This window comes from Haliotis cracherodii, unplaced genomic scaffold, assembly GCF_022045235.1.
Source record: "Haliotis cracherodii isolate W230 unplaced genomic scaffold, xgHalCrac1.p SCAF_19, whole genome shotgun sequence".
Classification (NCBI taxonomy): Eukaryota; Metazoa; Mollusca; class Gastropoda; order Lepetellida; family Haliotidae; genus Haliotis; species Haliotis cracherodii.
The window spans coordinates 8,328,785-8,352,158 of NW_027266274.1; positions in this window are offsets into that span (position 1 = coordinate 8,328,785).

Genomic DNA, 23,374 nt, shown 5'->3' on the forward strand with positions numbered 1-23,374 from the left:
TAGAAGTGCAATAGTCTTGTACGCGACGTAAAACCCCATTTACCATACCTCAGCTAGTTTAGCTAGTAGAGTCATTGCATGTAAAGATCAGGGTTGAATCAGACCATTAGACATTAGAATTGCCTTTTTTACATGAACAAAGGTACCCAAAATGCCTCAGCAACAACATCCAGATATCCATAGTGATGATTATAAATGTACCCCGATTCTAACTCTAGCTAATCAATTGTAAATAATAAGCATGCAGTATCAATCTTTTTTTATTTAGAAAAAGCGTATAGAAGCATGGTATATTAAAAGATCTATATCATTTGGGGTTAAGAGGCCGTTTGCCTCAATTTATATCCCAACAGACTGACAGTTTCACGTTCGTGTGGATTCCACCCTGTCAGACCATGATAATCAGATCAGTGTGTCCCACAAGGCAGCATTTTGTCTGTAAACTCTGTATAGTATAAAGCTTGATAGGTTGACAAAGGTTTTAAATGATTCCATTGATGGTTCCCTTTTTGTGGACGATTTTAATATTTCATGTCATGGCCAAAATATGCATACCATCGAGAGACAGTTACAGCTATTTCTCAACAAAATCCATAAATGGTGTCTTGAAAATGCTTTGTTTTCCAAAGCTAACACCAATTGTATTCATTTTTGTAGGAAATACAAGCACCACAAAGATCCAGAGCTCTTTTTACGTGGCACTCCTATCAAGGTTTTAACTCTGTCTAAATAAAATCCATAAATGGTCTCAAGAAAACGGTTTTAAGTTTTCAAAAACTAAAACCTGTTGTGTCCATTTTTGCAACAAACGGAAGGTACATAAAGAACCAGAATTGACTTTAAATGATATTCCTATGAAAGTGGTCACGGAAACAATGTTTTTGGGTATTGTCTTTGATCATAAATTATCTTTTATACCTCACATTAAATATCTGAAGGCTAGATGTTTGAAAGCTCTTGATATTCTTAAAGTGGTATCAAATGCTAAATGGGGTGGAGATAGAGACACACTTTTGCACATCTATAGAACCTTGATAAGATCCAAACTTGACTATGGTTGTTTCATTTACGGTTCAGCCCGTAAATCATATACCCGAGAACTTGACACAATTCACCATCAAGGACTTCGATTGTGCCTTGGAGCATTTAGGACATCGCCCATTGACAGTTTGTATGTGGAGGCAAATGAACCCTGTCTTAATTTGAGACGCATAAAACTGGCATTACAATATGTCACTAAACTTCGCTCCAATCCATCTATTCCTACTTTTAACCATGTATTCTCTCCTCCGTATAAGCATTTGTATGACAGAAAACCAAACATAATTCCACCACTTGGCATTCGCATGGAATCACATATCAATAATGCTCATTTAAATCTTTCTGCTATTGCTGAATATAGAGTAGCAGCAATGCCTCAGTGGCAATCTATACAACCTGACGTTAATTTAGAACTGGCAAAACTAAAGAAATCTGAAATCCATCAATTATCTTATCAAAAAGCATTTCATGAACTGAAAACCAACTACCAATCTCATACCAGTATTTACACAGATGGGTCAAAAGATGATGAGAAGGTATCAGCTGCAGCGGTTGCAAACAGCTGTACTATGTCAATACGATTAACTGATGGAAGCTCCATTTTTACGGCAGAAGCACAGGCTATACTACTAGCTTTGCGTCATATTGAAAAGTCTCCTGAAACCAGTTTTCTCATATTTACTGATAGTCTGTCCTGTTTACAGGCAACCAAAACCGAAAAGTGGATCATCCATTTTTAGCTGAAATTTTAAGGTGTCATCTCAATTTATCAGTCGCTGGAAAAGTGGCAACTGTAAGGCAGATTCTTTGGCAAAAAACGCTCTTAATAAACCAACGTCAAACACAAAACTCCCATATTCTGATCTGAAACCTTCCATCAGACAATATGTGAATGATCACTGGCAAAAATCTTGGAATACCAAGACTCTGAACAAACTTCATGCTATCAAACCACAGATTGGAGATCACGCATGTTCTGGTTTACATCGTCATGATGAAGTTGTTTTACAGCGGTGCCGCATTGGCCATAGTTATTATACACATTCGTTTTTATTGAAGGGTGAAGATCCACCTTTTCTGTATCCCCTGCAATAGTCCAAATACTATCAAGCACATTTTGTTGATTGTGTAGATTTTGCACTCATCAGACAACACTTTTATGATAATGTTCATACCCGATCTGAACTTTTTAACTCAGTTTCTAATCACTTGATTTTAGCATATTTAAAAGAAATCAAATTGTATGATAAAATATAGCCTCTTATCTGAACAATCACGTTTTTACTCTTGACTGTGATATTGACTGAAGTTTTAGTGATTTTCAGCATCACTTTAATTATGTTTGATTCCCTATGGTCAGATTAGACATTTTCTCGCCGCGAATAGCTGCAAGATTGCTGATGCGGCGTTAAGCAAAACCTACTCACTCACTCAACTATCAAGGTTGTAGAAGAGGCCAAGTTCCTGGGTCTCATTTTCAATCACCATTTGACTTTTAAGCCACATATAAATTAGCTTAAAACTAAATGCCTGAAGGCTCTAGATTTGTTGAAAGTTGTTGCTAATACAAAGTGTATGCAACTTGTATAGGTCTCTGATCCGCTCTAAATTACATTATGGCTCAATCGTTTTCTGGTGGAGCCTGTGAGAGCAATTTACGAAAATTAGATTCGATTCACCATCAGGGAAGACGACTCTGTCTTGGCACATTCCGATCATCTCCGGTAGACAGCCTGTATTTTTAAGAAGCTGATGAACCTACATTGAAGCAATGCCGTATCAAATTATCACTACAATACATTACTAAATTACATTCTGACCCATTAAACCTTGCATACAACTGGGTTTTTCAACCACTTTACGAACAACGTTTGTCACAATAAGCCTAAGCTGCTCCCACCAGTAGGCATTCGGATTAAACCCCTCATTACAGCTGCCAATATTGATTTAGATAATATGTCTCCTTCCGGGCTTATGTCTTCTCCTCCTTGGCAACTTATCAGACCGGAAGTGGACTTTACTATTACACAATTTAAAAAAATAAGACACCAATCAATTAATATACCAACAAAAACCACTTCTAATACCATACAGTGGCTACAAGCCTGTCATTAGGTAATATATCAAAGGTGTAATGCAAAAGAAATGATACACCCAAGGAGGTACTAATAATTAACATGCAATAAACTATTGCAACTATTGGATACACTTACTTGGGTTGTCAGTCCACATTTGATGAGGTCATTATGCAACGATGTCGTATTGGCCATTCGCGTTATACACATGAGTATTTAATACAAGGTAAAGATCCTCCATTCTGTGTCCCTTGTCCTGCTTGACTCATTTGATTTGTCCCTCACAAGGGATAATTATTTAATTCTTGGATTTTTAAAAGAAACTGAGTTAATAGATCAATTTTGATTATATGTATTATAAAAAGCACGTGATTTTAATTTGGTAGAATGATTCTATAACTGATTGTTAGTGGCTGTACCTTCAAAGGGGGTTGAAGTATCGTAAAATAATTGTCCCCCAGAGAGGGTGCGTAAGTCCCACTTCCTTCAAAGTATGTCGTAGATTATTTGTTGTTTTTAAATACTTATGCTTAAAATGTCTCACAATCACCAGGAGCCAGAAGGGTGGTGTAAATCCTGCTGGGGTACCATGCAGGAAGCAGATGTACTGTAAGTCCCCATGGTTCTAGTGTAGTGGCCTAACTTTGGTTGCTGGTGATCTCTAGCCCAATTAAATCATGTATTATTGAGAATAGTGATTTTACTGTCCTTTGTTGACAGAGTGTATATTCCATATTTATATATTATTCTTGTACAACTTGATTTAGTCACGGTATGGCTGAAATACAGCCGACGTGACTATAAATCTTAGCTTCCTCACTCACTCACCCACGCAAGACTATAATACATTTTCGTAAATGCAAATATGTTCAAAATGGGTGACTCTAATGTGTTGAAATAAAAATATAAAAAAAAAATATAAGAACATTTGGAGGCTGACCAAACAAGCTTATCAAGATTGAAAAGAAGACATGTTAAACCAAACAACACACAATCTTTCCAGATTTTGGAGGGTACTTAAGAGTATATCCACAGTGTCCTGGCTTTTTAACAATATCAGTCAAAATGTGTGGTTTACAATCCTCAATCTATTGTTGCAGTTGGACAGTTCAATTCTCAGGTTATTATTCTATTATCCAAGAATTGCCTATTACAGAGGGAGCAATAGAAAAAAGTTATTTATCATATTCCAAATGACAACTCTGTGGCTATAGATACGACTTTAATTGGAATGTTAAAATGTACTTCAGTCAGTTTTAATATTATTATCACGTTTATCGAGAACTACATGTAACGATTTAATTTCAACTTTCTTGAAGCTTGCTCAGAAAATTCACAAATAAATGTATTTTTTGTGACACCATCATTTTCTAACTTGTTACAGGTTTGATTCACATGAGGGAACTTCAAAGTCAATTATAGCACGATCGCCAATAATCAACAAGCTAAAATAATAAGAAATCGAGATAACGTATAAATTAATCCACAAATGTTTTCCACAATAGGTAAATTCTCAAAGGGCATCTCCATACACTCTCACGAAGACAATCAACAACTCAAATGCATACAAATCTAACAGCACCTGACCAAATTTATTGATAACAATATAATGAGATTTCCGACGAGAGGATTTTTTTGTTCACTAGTACGATTATTCCTCAACATATGATATAAGGTATTGTATACAGAACTTACGTTTTGAAGATGTGAAGGATGAAAGAATTGTCCAGTCTCCTCATTAAACTCTTCTGAGTTCTTTTCTGAGAGGTGACAAGTTAGAGTCTCAATGTTGTATCGAATACCGCGACAACCGTACTGTTTACACTTGTATTGACATAACTTGATGCCAATGTTCGTGAAGCTTATGGAATCTACCAGCTGCAGTTGGCATATCGACACTCCAAATACCAAGCAAACCTTTAAGAGGTTATAGTCGTTGATTTCACACGTTTTAACCATCTTGCTAAAAGGTGTATCCGAAAAACACAACTGCAAATCCAGGTGCAGTTAGATAAGGTTCAGCGGGGGGCTATGACGAGCAGCACTGCGTCAACACAGGCAAGAAGTACAAAGATGTCTCTAACCCTTCACCTTTTGCCGGATCTTTAGTGACAGTATCCAGGGTGGGAAACCAAGATGAACAGTGATTACAACCCCAGGTTCTGATAAATCTCCTATCACATTATGCTGGTATGTTATGAACAGTATTCAGATGAATTAATGATTCCACTGTGTAGTGAAACTAATTCCAATGAATGCTCAAATATTTTACCACATGGATTTGATTCAGGATTTGACAAATTGTATACAGTTACAACTTAGTTACAACTCATTCATGTTAAAGATAGTCTCTCATAAACTAATTCATGCAACATGTTATTTCTTTCATCTATACAAAAATATAGATGTTGATATCCTATTGTCATTCACAGAGAAGTGTCAAATAATATTTGTTCTGACGTTATATTTCGTCATTACAATGTCTTGGTAGGAGTGAGTGAGTGGGTGGAGTGGGTTTAACGCCACTTGGAACAGTATTCGAGTTATTATCAATGCGTGTCAACTTACCGTGGGCGGATCGTCCGAAGTGATACAGGTCTGTGACATTTACCACTTTGGTGAAAGACACGATCACGGGTATGGTGCAGACAGACAATGTAATGAAGAAATGTATCCCTTGCCCTCTTTGTTGCTGGCAAGCAGCTGGAGGGATGGTGTAAATCCTGCCGGTGTACCATGCACGTAGAAGAGATACCTTAGGTCACCATGGTGCCTGGATGCTGGCGATCAGTCATACATTTGCTGAAACATTGCCGACGTGACCCACGCGATGTTTGTTATCGTAAAAGTAACTCGCGGCCTACCATTCTGTGTTTAATGTCAATTAATGGTCTGGCCCTCAAACGTGAAACTTTCAGTGAACTTGGAACTCGACGCAAGCCTGTATTGGCATCGACAGCTCAAGTACGGCATTAGCCAGAAAAAAAATCAGATGTTTGCTCTTTGGCGCGCTTCAGAACACCTCAGTGGTAACCCGGGGTAGAACAGAATGTGTCATCAGCACCCCATCGCTGGTCATAACAGGTGACCGAATTGGGCAACCCGTTTGCCGTGTCAGTGGAGGAAGGGATTCTGGTAGTTAAGGGCACTGGTTCCAGGTACCCGGTTCCTTTGCCCAACACAGCCTGACCCTGACTTCACCTAGACTGGTGGTCCAATCAATCGGCTGGTCACTCCAAGCCCTGTGTATGAAACACACTCATACTGAAATATTACGATTTATGTGAATGTTGGGTATGCATGTTATTCATGAAAATTCTATGATATAAATTTGCTTAGAGTTCCATGGCAGAAGGCAGTGGCTCATGGGCCAATCTGGAACTATCGACCTCTGAGTTCTGTCTGTCTTCAATTTCTTGTCATGGGAAAAACCAGTCTGGCACTTTATTTCGTAGACAAATTCATCTATTCATGTTTTTATTGAAGTATACCACCTCTGTATCCCAGATGTTTGCATGTTGAAGATCCGGTCGGTGCAGTGAAACATCGCTCTTTTTGTGCACGAACATACACGTACAAGTAGCTGCTTGGCTGCTAGCCCAAGCCTGCTATATATGGAAACGTAGAACTATCAGTTCATTCATGAATCAAACAAACGGCATTTAGTTTTCATTCTAACTGCATCTAAGTAAAAATGCACTCACACATTGGATTATCTTTCTCCATTGCCACTTACGTTACAGTAGACTTTGATCTACTTTACGCTGACAGATCCAGTGCAAACATACCAAAACTGAGGGCTCCCCATTAGCAAGTACACGAGCCCTTGATAACGGTCCCGAGCCTCACTTAAACCGGCCCTGACCGGAGTACTCGTTGAAACCCTACTTGGAAACAATTTCCGGAAAAAATAAAAGTACTATGGATCATTTAGTTCGTTTAGAATCATTTATAAAAAATTCATTGTAAGTAAACAACACGCTGTATCGATCTCCTCGGCTTAGAAAAAAGCTAAAGATACAACACGGAAACATGATATTTTGAAAGATTTCAACTGATTCAATAGATCGATCACTTTTTGTGGATGATTTGAATATATTTTGTCATCATAAATATATTCACACAATAGAAAGGCAATTAAAATTATGTCTAAATATAATTCACAAGAGGTGTCTTGAAAACGGATTTAAATTTTCAATATAAAAAACTAACTGTATACATTTCTGCAGAAAAAATAATACCCATAAGGACCCTGAACTATTTTTCAATGGGACTCCTATGAAAGTTCATGGGACATAGTCTTTATACCCATTTAACTTTCCTACCACATATTAAATACCTTAAAGCTAAATGAGTGAAGGCCCTCGATTAATTAAAAGTAATTTCTAATTTGAAGTGGGGAGGGGATCAAGCAACCCTCCTACACTTGTACAGGTCACTGATCAGTTCAAAACTTGATTAAGTCTCCATCGTCTATGGTGGAGGAGCCTACAAAAATAACTTACAGAAAGTAGATACTATCCATCATCGGGGCCAGAAGTACTCGTTGAAGCCCTACTTGGAAACAATTTCCGGAAAAAATAGAAGTACTATGGATCATTTAGTTCGTTAAGAATCATTCATAAAAAAATCCATTGTAAATATACAACACGCTGTATCGATCTCCTCAGCTTAGAAAAAAGCTAAAGATACAACATGGTCCACTACCATCTCCTGGATTGGTGATCAGCGGATGCTGCCAGATATTACAGCTCAAACATCTCAGAATGATACCGCAACATCCGCTTCACAAACGGAGGTTGTAAACCTTCACAGCCTTCAAATAAAACAAAAGAACCAGCATCAGATTTTCAATTATTAAAAACGGAGAAAAAGAAAATGAAGACAACAGCCCAGGTCCTCCAACACTTGGAGGTGCCTTCTTTTCTTTAACTGTTAAGGTTTAAGGTTCTCAACCAATCTGAACCTTTGGCAATGGAGGTCGCCCCATCACAAACATACCATGGGAGTAGACCTCCCTCCTGGTCAAGATCCCCAGTCGAATCACCATGGCCTATATAAACTCTATATACAATGGAATTGCAGAGGACAAAAACATAATTTTAATGATTTGGCGAAATTATGTTTCCAAATTCAAGAACACCCCTGTCCGAGGTGTGGAAATGATCCAAAAATCAAAGGTCAGGTCACTAACTCTAGTATACATCATCTTAAAAATAGTTACTTACTCATAAATCTGATATTGCAAATAAACTTGGTGAAACTTTAGCTAAACACTCTTCCTCATCTAACTATGTTCCTCTATTCCAAAAGTATCACAAACAGCACGAAAAGAAACCTATTAATTCTAATTCAGATAACTGGGAAGATCATAATGAGCTATTCTCTATTTATGAACTCCATACTGCCCTTGGACAAGCTCATGATACCGCTACAGGGGCTGATAACATTCATTATCAGCTCCTAAAGCAGTTACCAGAAACATCTTTAGAAACACTATTGACTAGTTTTGATGAAATTTGGAAAACTGGGAAATTTCCTCCTTCATGGCATGATGCTATAGTTATACCAATACCCAAAACCGGACGAGATCGTACAGACCCTTCAAATTATCGACCAATATCACTTACAAGCTGCGTTTGCAAAACCATGGAACGCATGATTAATAAACGACTAGTTTGGTACTTGGAAACCAATAATCTTTTTATTTTTACTAATATACAAAAAACAAAAGTACCAAAGATCATTTAGTTTGCTTAGAAGCATTCGTTAAAAATGCAACTATTAATAAACAACATGCAGTGTCTATCTTCTTCGATCTAGAAAAAGCATATCACACTACATTGAAGCATGGTATTTTAAACGATTTACATGATTTTGGATTGCGAGGCCGTTTTCCTGAATTCATAACCGAGTTTTTAACCGACAGGCAATTCCAAGTCCGCGTGGGTTCTACCCAGTCTGATCATTATAATCAGGATCAGGGAGTCCTACAAGGCAATATCTTGTCTGTCACATTGTGTAGTGTTAAGATAAACAGTTTATCTAAAGTTTTATGGGGAGCCGTGCAGGTAGTGTCAAAAGTCCCCACGGTCGCTTTGGTTGCTAGTGATCTATAGGCCAATTATATATTGTATTGTTGAATGAATATATATTATGCTAAATATTCTCAAGTAGTTTTAAAATCGAAACTGTGATACTCTAGTTATTATACTGCCCATCGTTGACAGCTTTTCTATTAAATCTAAATCTAATTATTTTATAACTGTTTCGTAACGGCTGTAATATTGCTGATGTGACGCTCATTAATGTGGTCCTTTAATTCCATGTATTATGTATACGATTTCGTCACAGTAGTGAGCTGACACAAAATATTAACGCACATATCACTTGGAAATGGTGTGTGTGTCATTGATTACATTTCACCGATGTGACAACCACTTTCGAGTCTCGAAACAGCTTCAATAATGTTTTCCTTCACTAAAAGTAACAATGGACGTTATTCTCGTGACGTATACATTGCAAGAGCATTGATGAAAATGCTAAGAAATAATTTTAACAACCCGTTCTAGCGGGTTTCTATAGTAAATACATGTCTTGTCCGCAATGTTTGTTTGTCTTGTGGAGGCGGGCATTGTGCAGTCAGCCACTGTGTAGTCGTTGTCTTGGAACCAGGCTGTGTTTTTCACAACTTGAACTGAAACCAGTGTCAGAATTGCCTCATTTTCCTAGTGTCGCAAACTGCACACTGTATTTTGTCCGGACAAACACATCACTGTGAGTCAAAGTCAAACTTGTTGCCTTGGAAACATGAAAAAAAAAATCTTTTTTACAATTTCAAAATAGGAAAAGGCACCACTTAATTAATACATGTACAAAGTTTGGATGAAAAATTGTGAATATTTTTTCTGGTCCTGCTCCGGAAACGACACCGACCTCTGTTAGCTGAGTCTTACTTGTTCCCATGGAAACAGGGAAAAATCCAATTTAGAAAGATTCCTAAATAGCCAAAAACACAACTTCAGTCAAGGTTTGGATGAAAAGTCTTTCACAGTTTTCAAGTTGTGCTCCGGAAATGACACTTACTGCCCTCTTTAAAGGCTAAATTGTCTCCATGGAAATCGAGAAAAATAAAAATGCCAAAAGTCTGCAACTAGCAAAAGGCACCACTTCAGGATCTGTTTGATATATATGAAATTTCTGTTGAAAAATATTGAACGGTTTTCGAGTTACGTTCCGTAAACAAAAGGATTACTGAAGGACGAAGCATCAAGTTTATTCCCTCGGCATATAATAAAGGTATAGCAATATTTAATTCCTTAATCAGATATTAACTGGTATTCTACTTTGTGAAATACTCTTTCACTTTTTCCTGCTCTGACAGCGAACATTCATAGGCCTGTTCACAAAGCAATCGTCACGCCATGACAGTCGTAACGCTGTGTAGACTACCATATATCACTACAACCACGAATATCCCGAATCACCCCGAATAGGAATTTTTTCATGTTGGTAGATAAATCTCAATCATTTCTTGAAGTTCTTAAATGAATCTTACTTGATTCCCAAACATTCGTACAGTTCGGCGAGAAAGTTTTTGTTTGTCAAAAACTTTTGTGGAAGGGTCCCCGGATTGCAATTTCGTGACTGTATCGTAATCCATTTGTACTTATCCCTGGGGGGATATTGAAATTGGTTTCGTTCGTCCGTGCGTCCGTGTGTTCGTTTGTGCGTGTGTCGCGAATTCGTTTCCGGACCATAACTCAGAAACCGTTAAAACTTTCTCTACGAAAGCTGAACTGGTGTCTTTTGCTATTTAGGAATTTTAGAAATGTTTATTTTTCACGTTTCCATGGCAACAAGTTGGACTAAAGTTCTATAGGGTAGAGTTCGTTTCCGGAGCATAACTCAAAAACCCATTCAATACTTTCTAACAAAACATTGCATGTTTAACAGACACATGAACTGGTGCGTTAAGATATTAAGTACTTTTAGAAATGTTAATTTAGAATTTCCATTGCAGCTATTTGGACAAGAGAAATGTTGGGTCAGTTACCTGGTTTTGGACCATAACGTGTTAAAATGGGCGGGGGATATAGATGACTTCGTCGACAATGTTTAATGTTCGGTAACAGATTCGTAATAGATTCTTTTGCATTCTTGGCTATTCCTAGCGATTCGTGCCTCCCAAACTTTCTTGTCCTCAACTCGAAAACATTCCGAAACAGCAACGAATGTCCCGAATCATGTAAAAATTAAGTAAGAACAACACGATTCCCCAAGGACCAGGACCAGAGAAACACGAACCTCCATGGTGGAAATGATGAGTTGGCCAGCCTTTCGGGACGCAAGAACATGCAGAAGTGTCACGAAAACTACTTGTAAATATGTCGTATTAGTCTATCGTATTCGTAATTCGTACCAATTTCTTAACCTATTCCTAGCTTTCTTCATATTTTTCAACCCGATTAGCTACGAGTTTTCGTAACTCCGTCGTACGTTTGTCGTAACTGCTTCGTACCTCCTACCGATTCTCTATGAAAATTTGCATTATTAGCCGAATCATCACGAATTTCGAAAGTTTCGATTCGGAGTGATTCGGTATATTCGTGGTCGTAGTGAAAGTGGGCATATGATAGTGAAACGACAGAAGCGGTTCGCATTCGTCAACATCTGGACGCAATCTTTACTCAATCGACAAGAAATGGGAATAAACAATTCATGCCCGTTCATCACGACAGCGACCCGATCAAAAGGACACTGTCCAGACAACACAGGACATTATTTCAATTCTGACCCGAAACAGCAGAATCTGTCATGACAAAGACACGATTGTAATCCGACTTGACAAAATCAGCAGACTTTCCACGATGGCTCATCGGTCACTCGCTGGAAGCAAAGTTACTTCCGGTAACCCACCGAAGAGTATCGTATCACACTCCGATGAATCCGATTTGTGTTTGTAGTCAAGCAGGTCAGTGTCCGACCTGTCGCGCGTGATCCGATGAGGCGAAATCATCTGATAAAGGAACTAAGCTCAGAGCTAAGTTCGCCATCGGACGCCATTTCCGGTCGCAAATCGAGTCAGTGTCGCATAAATGTCGAGTCAGTCCGATGTGTGTCAGAATCGTGTTGTGCAATAATCGAACGTCTCTAGCCGACGTCTGACGGCAATCTGATGAGTGTCCTATAATTAACAGTCATCTGACACTCATCTGATTGCAATCTGCGGTCTGCCCGACGCGCCTGTTAGCCGCCCATCACCAATTCGATTCTAATCGGAGGTTACCATCTATCTATCTTGTTGAACCATTTTGAACAGTCAAAGTATGATATTGAAAATACATGACAGCATTTTGTTGTATCAGAAAATCTAAGCCTAAAATCAGAGACGCTAATCGGCAACAACATAAAAGAAGTTGTTCTATAAAACGTCACCAATAGTGATTGGAAGTAAAACATCTAACTTTTTTTAAAATAAAGATGTCTTTCCACAGACCTGAGTCTTTGAAAACTCAAAGACTTAGAAATCAAATAGCATCTCCTGAATCCACATTTGTACAAACTGTTCTCCCAAAATAACATAAATCCTGTGTGTCATTTTTTAAAGTGACTTGCCAGTGAGGAGATTTAGGCTGCTTACAACGTGGAGAACTGAAAAAACGCTGGGTCACGTGACGTCAAATAAGTGTGGTCAAAAGTCAATAAGTATGGTTTGTTCATCACAGTGGGAAAATTGCCTGAAGGATTGTGACAATAATTGTTCATGGCTGGGTGAGGGGACCTGAGTGATACCTAGGTGTACATACTTCTGTGAAATGTCAAATTTTCAGACAAAAACGAGACTGTCCTTTGCACACGAGACAACTATCAGAGTATTAGAAAACATACTTACCACCACTGGTGAGGTTAGTTGAGAAGTTGGTTGCTGTGTTCAATGATGCTGTTGATCCGGCTGGTGCTGAAATTCTTGTCCTGTCTGCTATCACAGTTGGGTAGGGAGAATATGGTCCGAGGGATTGTGGATACTGATTCTGACTCCAGTGAAAAGTATTGATCCCGGACGGTGAAAAAGCAAGTGTCGCCAAAAGGGTAAAGTGACACTTTAAAAAAAAAGCCACATTCTCCACCATGTCCTAAGTTAATTCGGGCGTCCAGTGCGATCCTACTACAGTTACTAAATGTATTGCCGTTCCTGGTCATCATGGTCAATTGCGCCATGACTTTGCCCCTCGCCTTGTGAGCATCGGCTCCGTTCCGTCAAGGAGTGCTTGGCCTAAAGACGCTTACCCCAAGTTGTCTCTATCAGCATTCATACTTGCATAACAAAGAAACGCAATACCAGCTTTATACTCGCATAGTTTTACTTACTCTCAGCCCATCTATCAATACAGGACAGGATCAGACCGACCAGACTCGTCAGTAAATGGGGAAAACTTTGAACGATCGGGATTCAACTCGATCGCGCTCGATTGCAAACCGCACTCTCCTCTCCTAATGTTGAAGGTATCATTTTATAGTGTTTGGGCCTGGTCTGTCTTTGTCACATGTCACAATACCTCATTTTGCTTCGTTAAAAGTTAGATCTGACTATGAACTCATGTGTGTCGTAATCGGAAAAATACAGAAGTCTACGTGCCACATTGCTCATCTCTCTATTGGTTTTGTGACTCGCATCCTGAAGCTCCAAATGAAATATACCTTGAAACTCTCTATTTGTTTCATTAACTAATGGACGATAACCAGGAACAAATCCAATGATAATTATGAAATGTCCAGAATACCTTGTGATAAATGTGAAAGGTCTTTTATCTATTGATTCCTTTCGAACTAAAAGTTCTCTGTCCCAAACTATATCTCATGCAACTCCCAATTGCAGCTATAACGGTTTTAATTGTTCCCATTTTCTAATGTTTTTGAGATAAATTTTAATCTAATAACAATAGCAAGCGGTGACATCTGGAGGCCAACGGACTACGAAATGAGGGTCAGCCGACACTCACTTCGCAGATTTTCATCAGGCACTATAGCACCAAGATCCTGAAGATGGCTCCAAGAAAGAACAGAAATGTAGGAGGACAGAAGGCAAAGTCATTTTGAGCGTCGTGTCGTTCCAACCGGACGCAAAACAGGGTTACATGTATATTAATAAGAGTGGATGTACGAGTGAACCTTGGTTAATGCCTCCGTCAGCATTGTTCAGTTTAAAATAATTATCCATTGTAAACCCGACAATCCAGGAAGCTGAGAACGAAACATAATATACACTGTTCATATATCCTTGTGTTAGCGCAAGCAAATGCTAATATTTTATGATTAACATAAACATTGTTGACTCCAAGTTTATTATCATCATAATAATATCCTCTAGAGATCTGACCCGTGAAAATCTGGGGTAGAATACATGTAGGTTTTCAGCAACCCATGCTTGCCGTAAAAGGCGACTATGCTTGTCGTAAAAGGCGACTAACGGTATCGGGTGGTCAGGCTGCTGACTTGGTTTACGCACGGTCATCGATCCCAATTGCGTGGATCGATGCTCATGATATCAATCACTGGATTGTCTGGTCCAGACTCGATTATTTACAGACCGACGTCATATAGCTGGAATATTGCTGAGTGCAACCAACAAACAAACCAACCCTAGAGATCTGTGTTAGAATCTAGTGTTCTTGTTAAGGTACTAAGCTATGGACATCCGCAGTCGCTATTCATGCGGCGGAATCGTGTGGATATTCCAACCTCAGCAGTTACCGTATCACCTCATCTATTCATCCATTTTCGTGTTCATCGTTCTTTGGACATTAGTGTGAGTCATATCTATATCTGCCTCGATCACTTACATTCAAGTATGTATACCTAACTTCGTCACAATTTGACCATGAATTAGAGTCCCAGATCGAAATCGAAAGTTTTTTAGGGTTTCAAAAACTTGTACCAGGTTCTTTTGTTGGTGAGGAAAATTGTGTTATATAGGTCTCAAACATTATATTAGATCAATGTCCATTTTGTATTCATACCAGGCGCCGTCGTTGTGAGAATGTCAGCCTACCTGATGATCCTCGGATTTGCATCGTATTGGTTCACCACAAGGGCACAAAATGTTTGAGATGGCTCTACCGTGATAAACAACAAGGCAACATTACAGATAACATTTAACATATGTAATTATAACGTAACTGATTAATCTTAAATCAGTCATATTTCTATTATTAATCATTATTTCATGGAAGCTTATGATTCAATGATACACTTGAGAAGATGGGCTTATAGTTTACAAATTTTCAAACAAGATGCTGACTTGGTTTGCTGTGAGTGTTTCATTAACTTTTAGTTTGTTTTAATAAGAATATTGATTATTGTTATCATTAACTGCGAAAATCCATTACAGGATCAGGTTGGTTCACTGCAGGTAAAAAGACAAACTCTCTAATAACAGTTCAGCCTTTGATAACATGTTACTGATGACGTGGGCCTCTCCCCGAGTGACCACTGACACAGAGTAAATGTTATCCAACTTTCTAGCTGCAGTGGCAGCTGCAAATTGGGTTCAATATCATACAAATGATCATGTGTACTTCCTACAATTGAATAAAGACTAGTACTTAAAAACATTGTGTGTGGGTGTTTTATTCATCGTGGCGTGTCCCAATGCATTGGAACTTGTTCAAAGTAACCCATACTTACAGGCAACAAATGTATCTGATAGTGAGGCTCGGTAACTTGTTGAATAAGTATAAGGCGTCTGTCTAACCTTGAATATTGTCTATTATAAGACTACATCAAAGTTCTCAATGCTAGGTCACAATATGAGGTACTCGACGAAACTACGCATCAATGTAAACATCGTCTGCCTTAGTCATATCACGTTAAAATTATACTGTCTTATATAGAACTGTCATAGCTATTCTCATAATTGAGGTGTATTGATACATTATACAATATACCTTTCAGATAGTTAAGGAACACACAGTGATTTTGAATAAATTAATCACACAAACAAATTCCGCTCTTTCTCTGAAATATGTCCATGGTAAGATGCAAGAAGTACAAGGCAATGGCTATTTGGCTTTCAGATCATCACAACTACCAAGGCTGTCACCCTATTGTAGGTGTGAGTAGCTCCCCAGTCATCTATTGATTAATTGGTCGTGCAGTCAGGCTAGGATGTTTGCATGTCATGCATCATACACCAAGGGCATGGGAACTTGCACATGATATGAATCACTTGTTTGTTTCTGACAAACCGCCGCCGCCAGCATACAGCTTGCACGGTTCTGATCGCAGCGGTAACCAACAAACACACACTTGCAAAGTTCTGTGATATATTCTATTTTTGCTTATGGAAGACATGTGGTATATTTTTATAGTGAATACACAATGCCATTTAGAAAGTGGTCAAATGTATCTAATGGTATATTTGGGATAACACTTTCTTCGTAAAGTACAGATTCTAGTACTTTTTTGGGTTGAGTCCCGTCCGGGATTCGAACCCACACCTGCCAGGGTGAGGCACCTAATCGCCAGCACACAAAGTCAGCGATCTAACCCACTCAGCCACTGAAGCTTCCACAAAATGGAAGTCCGACAACTGGTAGTCTAGATCACGTACTTTGAGTACCCCCCTGACAAGTGTAAATTGGCACGGCTCCCATGGCCGAAAGCTATGAATACACAATGCCATTTAGAAAGTGGTCAAATGTATCTAATGGTATATTTGGGATAACACTTTCTTAGTAAAGTACAGATTCTAGTACTTTTTTGGGTTGAGTCCCGTCCGGGATCGCTGACTTTGTGTGCTGGCGATTAGGTGCCTCACCCTGGCAGGTGTGGGTTCGAATCCCGGACGGGACTCAACCCAAAAAAGTACTAGAATCTGTACTTTACTAAGAAAGTGTTATCCCAAATATACCATTAGATATATTGTTATAGTGTTTCATGTTTTATGAGAGACATGTACATATGTAGAACATTGTTAAGTTTAAGGCAGTAGTATGTCCGATGCGATTCCGTATCTTGACTGTGTTTGTGACGGGAAGCGTACGGACTCTTGTTTTAGTATATATTGTGATTATCGAAATAATTTTTACAACATTCGTAGCTAATGATTCGACCATAGACTGTTCTCTCAACGTGAAACCTGGTATTAAAGAATGGAGCTTTCTCCGAGATGGACTATAAGAAACACCATGTGCCGGCTCTATTATCTTGTTCATCTTGGTATTCATACATAAACATTCTGCATTCAACGGAAAATCTAGCATCAAACTCGATGCAGTATATGTGAGGAGAGACGATCGACTCATCTCGTCATATATTTGCTATTTGATTCCTTAAGAGTCATAACATGATGGTTTTGTTAATGGCGGATGCTACCGGTAGAGCAGGACATGCTTACCCTTTTCGCGAACACCTAGTCTCGTTTGAATAATGAAGTTCAAGACGGCTGGTAGACGGGGTGATGAATGTTGTAATCATAATATTAATCATAATTAGTTTTCAGTGATGCTCTGAACTTGTTTTGTGTTTTGAGAGTCCGTTTACTCTCTCCATTTCAGCTGCAAAAAAATCAAACACAATCAAGAATACAGCGTGTTTTGAGATGCATACATATTATATGCTGAGGAATCTCTGAGAATCTCTGTGAAAAACAGTAGTGTTCTGCGGGAGTAGATTTTCCGTCTGGAAAGAGAGTAAACGTGTTGCACTGTGCTACCGACGCCTCTATTCGAATGATCAGCTGATGACAAACTTAGTTCTGCGCGTGACGTAATACAGCTGTATGTTTATTAAACAGTGATATGTCAAACAGGTGAGCAATGAAATACACTGCATGTACACTCATAAAAGGGTTATAAAACACGTCTCATGATATTCCCTGTACAGATTCAAATTCTTCGTTTTGATTGCAAATGGTGTGTTTGTACGAAAAAGCCTACACAAAGTTAAGCATGGATAATCCATGGTTGACAAACCAACCGACGTTCCTTAACGTTACCTCTTTGATCAGTGTTCATATAACAGACATAAACATTCTTCCATAGTAGCTTTGTCGTCAACACTTATCTTCGTTCCTATAATTGCTATTGACATATATATTTCATTATCACGTATCTTTTTGGACACGCTTGTCGTAAGCGGGGACTAGCAGGATAGAGTGACAAGGCTCGGTGACAGTGATGCATATCATCGTATCTGAATTGCGTAGATCAATGCGCATGATGCCAATCACTGGATTGTCTGGCCCTGATTCTATTTATACAGACGTCATATAGCTGGAATATGGCTGGGCGTGGCGTTATACAACTAACAAACAAAACCTTTTTTGAAGAGCATGTTTGTGAACACAATTTAAAGTAAGGCGAAAGGAGTTGCCTATCTTTAGCGTGATATGACTCATTTTCTTTTCAAAGCTGCGTAAAATCTTGGTTTTTAAACCGTAACACAATAAAAACGTATCCTCATCCCACATGGAACACTTAGACTGCTAGCCTATTAAACCAGTGTGACATGATGCTATCTGGGTTTGGAGATCTAATTAGATATAGGAAGATAATATTTCTATTGTATAAGAAATTAGTAATTATGCTTGTGTTAAGCATATATATTACAGTATTAGCAATCAACATGTATTGCAGATAGCAGAGTTGCTGCCAACCCTAAAATGGCGGCTTATTTAGGGAACAACCCCTCCCCGCAGCACAACCACATTTTTCTTCACAAGATGTCATTTGTACATTAGCAAATGGTAAACATGTTTTTTGGTGGTTAAATGCACATTTGTGTGTCAAAATTGAGTAAAACAATTAAATGGCTCTTAACAAGCCCCATGGTCCCTAGTATGGTGACCTCTCTTTAGTTACTGACGATCCTTAGCCCATTTTTAGATTGTGTTGTTCACTGATACTTTCGGTTTTTATATATTCTCAACTAGTTTTAAATCGACTCTGTGATATCCTAGTTATTGTACAGTCCTTCGTTGACAGCTTTTTATTTAGTCTAACTCTATATATTATTAATGTACTTCTCATCACGATATAGCTGAAATACTGCCGATGTGACGTTAAATCTTAACTCACTCACTCACTCACTCACTTAACAAGCCAGTCTGCATAATGAAATGTTCATTCTATCACAAAATCGCTTTGCTGACTTAGTAAACATACAATAGAGTAAAAAAACAATAAGAAAAATTGTTCATATCGATATATGACCCAAAGTGTGTCGAAATAATCTATTTTCATTTTCAAATTGTTACAAAACCGAAGATAATGTAACGTCTATATTGACAATCATGTTGTTTGGTATCTAAACATTTGCCTGAATGCTTTAGGGTCTTACAAAAATATTCTACAATTAATGTAGGTATAATATAATATTTGAAAATGTATGATCCCATTCACATACTGTAAAAAAGACAAATATATAATTAGATATTAAAACCATTTACTGTGACAACACTAACATTCTTGTACACCAAATCGTTTTAATTGAACACATGAATCGTTTAAATATCTTATACATGAACATTTTGTAATTTGATTTATCCAAACATGGTGGACAAAGGGGCCTCAGAGATGGTCGCCAATACAGGAAAATGACAATATTTCGTCTTCACTTCGGAATAAAAAAGAAATGTAAATGTCAAAATTTAGGTTTCGACTAAGAACTCAATCCATCATGTTACTGTCATGTATTACATAATTATCGCCGATGTTATATAATATAACTGCTTATACTCTATATTGACTTACTTTGAAGTGTCAACCCCGATTATGTTTCTAGGTTTGTCAGCACCATGCCCGTGCTCGTTGGTTTCACAGAAGTGGTAACCGTCTGAGACCTGCATCACTTCGGGCTTTCCTCCCACATTAAGCTGACACAAATCGTGATATAACTGGAGTGCTGTTAAAAGCGGCGTTAAACCCAACTCACTCACTTACTGAAGTGTCGTACCTAGTATGGTGACCTACCTTTGGTTATTGGTGATCTATAGCCTTTTTTTATTGTGTACTGTTTTGAATTGTTACAATTTTATGATGAACTGCTAGTTTTAAATCTACATCTGTGATAGTTTAGTGTTTTTACTGTCCTTAGTCGACAGATTTAAATGTCTTTATTTATATATGATTTATGTCCAACTTGATTTAGTCAGGATATGGCTGAAATATTGCTGATGTGACTTTAAACATTAACTCACTCACTCACTTACTGAAGCGTCAATGTGAAGCACTTATTCGCTATTTCTTAATGTTGTCAGTAGTTTTCAAAAGATGAGTAAATATATTTCTCGGTAATATCTCGGTCATATCCATTTGTTGCGACTTTACGTTAAACTGTACGAGTTTTGTGGTTTAAGTGATTTTTTCTCATGTATGTAATTACAAATATAATCATAAAAGTGTTCTCCTTGGGTATTGAGAGCAATAGTGTATTCATAAATATTCCGAATTATATCTCAGGTTCTGAGGTTAACATACCTTCATGTGTCTTGAGATAAAGTTAACAGTGTTATATGCTTGTCAATTTGTGAGGAGCTTTTGTTTGTGTCTTCGTATGGGGATTTTACCAAGCACACCAATAATATGTAATGATGTAATTATGTGCATTTGGAGCATTTTTATACTCTTCATGTATTAAGTTAGAACTTGACCTTCAAACTGACATTGACCTTCAAATATATCGCTTCTGTGATTAAAAACTTGTTGATATTTAATAATATAATATATAAAATTTGCAAACGTAAATAAATATGTGTTGTATAAAGCTATTATAAATGAAATTAACAATGAAATTAAAATTGCACATTTTGACTAAAAGGAGGTTGAAATAACAAATTACAAATTTTGTCAAGTTTGGTGGAATATGAACACTGTCATCTCAAAATAAGATGTGACGACTGTTTTGAAGTATGCAATGGCTTTGTTGATAATAGTAATGATATATTGCGGTTTATTTTCCAGCAATTGGACAATGAAAATAGAGTGAAATTTATCATTTCTTTGGCTAATTGTGACTAATAACTCAATTAATGCGAAGCTATAATTTAAAAAGTAAAAATAATGATTCAATTCTACCGTGTGTTAACTATCTAAACAAGCGTAAAGTTGACATCTAAAGTCATCTATATCCCCCGCCCATTTTAACACGTTATGGTCCCAAACCAGGTAACTGACCCAACATTTCTCTGAGCCCATGTCAAAATAACTGCAATGGAAATTCTAAAATAAACATTTTTAAAACTCCTTAATATTAAATGGCACTAGTTCAGTATGCGCTTTAAATATATACATGCAATGTTTGGCAAGGAAATATTTAACAGTTTATCTGTTATACTCCTTATGTAAACCAATCCTATATAAAAGCTTTAATCCAACTTGTTGTCATGGAAACATGAACAATAAAAATTTCTAAAAGTGCTATATATCAAAAGGAACCAGTTCAGTATGTGCCTTTTAGACATTCAAAGTTTTGTAAGAAAGTATTTAACGGTTTTTGAGTTTCGCTCTGGAAACGAACACCACCCCTGTAGAACCTAAATCACACTTTTTGCCATGAAAACGTGAAAAATAAAAATTTCTAAAATTCCGAAATAGCAAGAGGCACCACTCCAGTATGAGTCTGGTAAACATGCAACGTTTTTTTGGAAAGTATTGAATGGGTTTTGAGTTATGCTCCGGAAACAAACTCTACCCTTTAGAACCTAAGTCCAACTTGGTGCCATGGAAACGTAAAAAATAAAAAATTATAAAATTCCTAAATAGCAAAAGGCACCAGTTCAGTATGTGTCTGGTAAACATGCAAAGATTTGTAAGAAATTATTTTCCTTTTTTTTTAAGTTACACTCCGGAAACGAACAGCACCCTTCTAGAGCCTGAGTCCAGCTTGTGGCCATGGAATCGTAAAAAATAAAAAATTCTAAACTTCCTAAATAGCAAAAGGCGCCAGTTCAGCATGAGTCTAATAGACATGCAAAGTTTCATAAAGAAATATTTAACGGTTTCTGAGTTATGCTTCCGAAACGATTTCGGGACGCACACACACACACGGAACCCATTTCTATATCCCCCTCCAACTTCGTTGGGGCGGGGGATAAAAATGATACAATGAGTGAGTGAGTTATAATTTTACATCGCATCGGCAATATTGCAGCTATATCGCGATGAGAACAAATTGATTATAATAAAATTTCTGTCGGCAAAGGACAGTAAAACAGTAAGGTAATTATCACAGTGTGGACATAAAACTTACCTGAGCAATAGTAAAACAAAGACGTGTTCAGTATATGAGTTATTAGAAAGTAAATCCTGTCTAGAGACCACTGGCGACCAAAGCTAGACCACCTAACTGGGGATCATGGGGACTTACAGTGCTTTTGCTTCCTGTATGATTCCCAGCAGGATTTATGCCATCACTTTGGTCACGAGTGGTTGTATGAAATATTAACCAATATTAAAAAATCAAAACACAATCAAGGAATTAAAACACTAGTTGATATTAATACTTCAATATAGATGGACTCACGTGCCACTGTCAGGACAATAATTTTACACTGCTTTAACTCCCTCAGTGGCACTGCCTTCATACATCTCAGTTGACAATAATATCCAACTATTCTCAAACAATTCACAATTTATCAAATAATAGTATTTCTTTTAAAAAACCGAGAATTAAATGAGCACTGATGTTATACAAAATATCGCTTAAAGATGTTGTATGATAATATTTATCCCTTGCGAGAGAAAAATCATCACAGTCGAGCAAAACATGCTTGACTGTGATTCTCTCATCACAAGGGACACAGACCGGAGGATCCTCACCTTTTAAAAGATACTCTAGTGTATATCTAGTGTCCAATACGACATCGTTGCAAAACAACTTCGTCATGTCTCGAATGGCAACCCAAGTAGGTATACCCTATTGTTGGTTTTATAGCATAAAGTTTGTTGATACCTACTTGGGTGTTCCACTTCTTCTGCATTAGATCTTTGATGTAGCATCTAATTTATGATGCAGTATCATCCAAAGTGTTACCAGCGATGCCAACTTTACTGGGCAACCAGCAAAAGACGATGTGGTATTGGGCAGTGGAGAGAACATTATTCAATTCTAATATGTCAAGTATTAACGGATGATTTGAAGAACAATTATGTATTGCCTGAGGGCATGACAAGGAATCGGAAAAGATAATGAACTTTTGAGATGATTGGTTTTGAATGTAGTCCAATGCTATAAGAATAGCATTGGCCTCAGCTGTA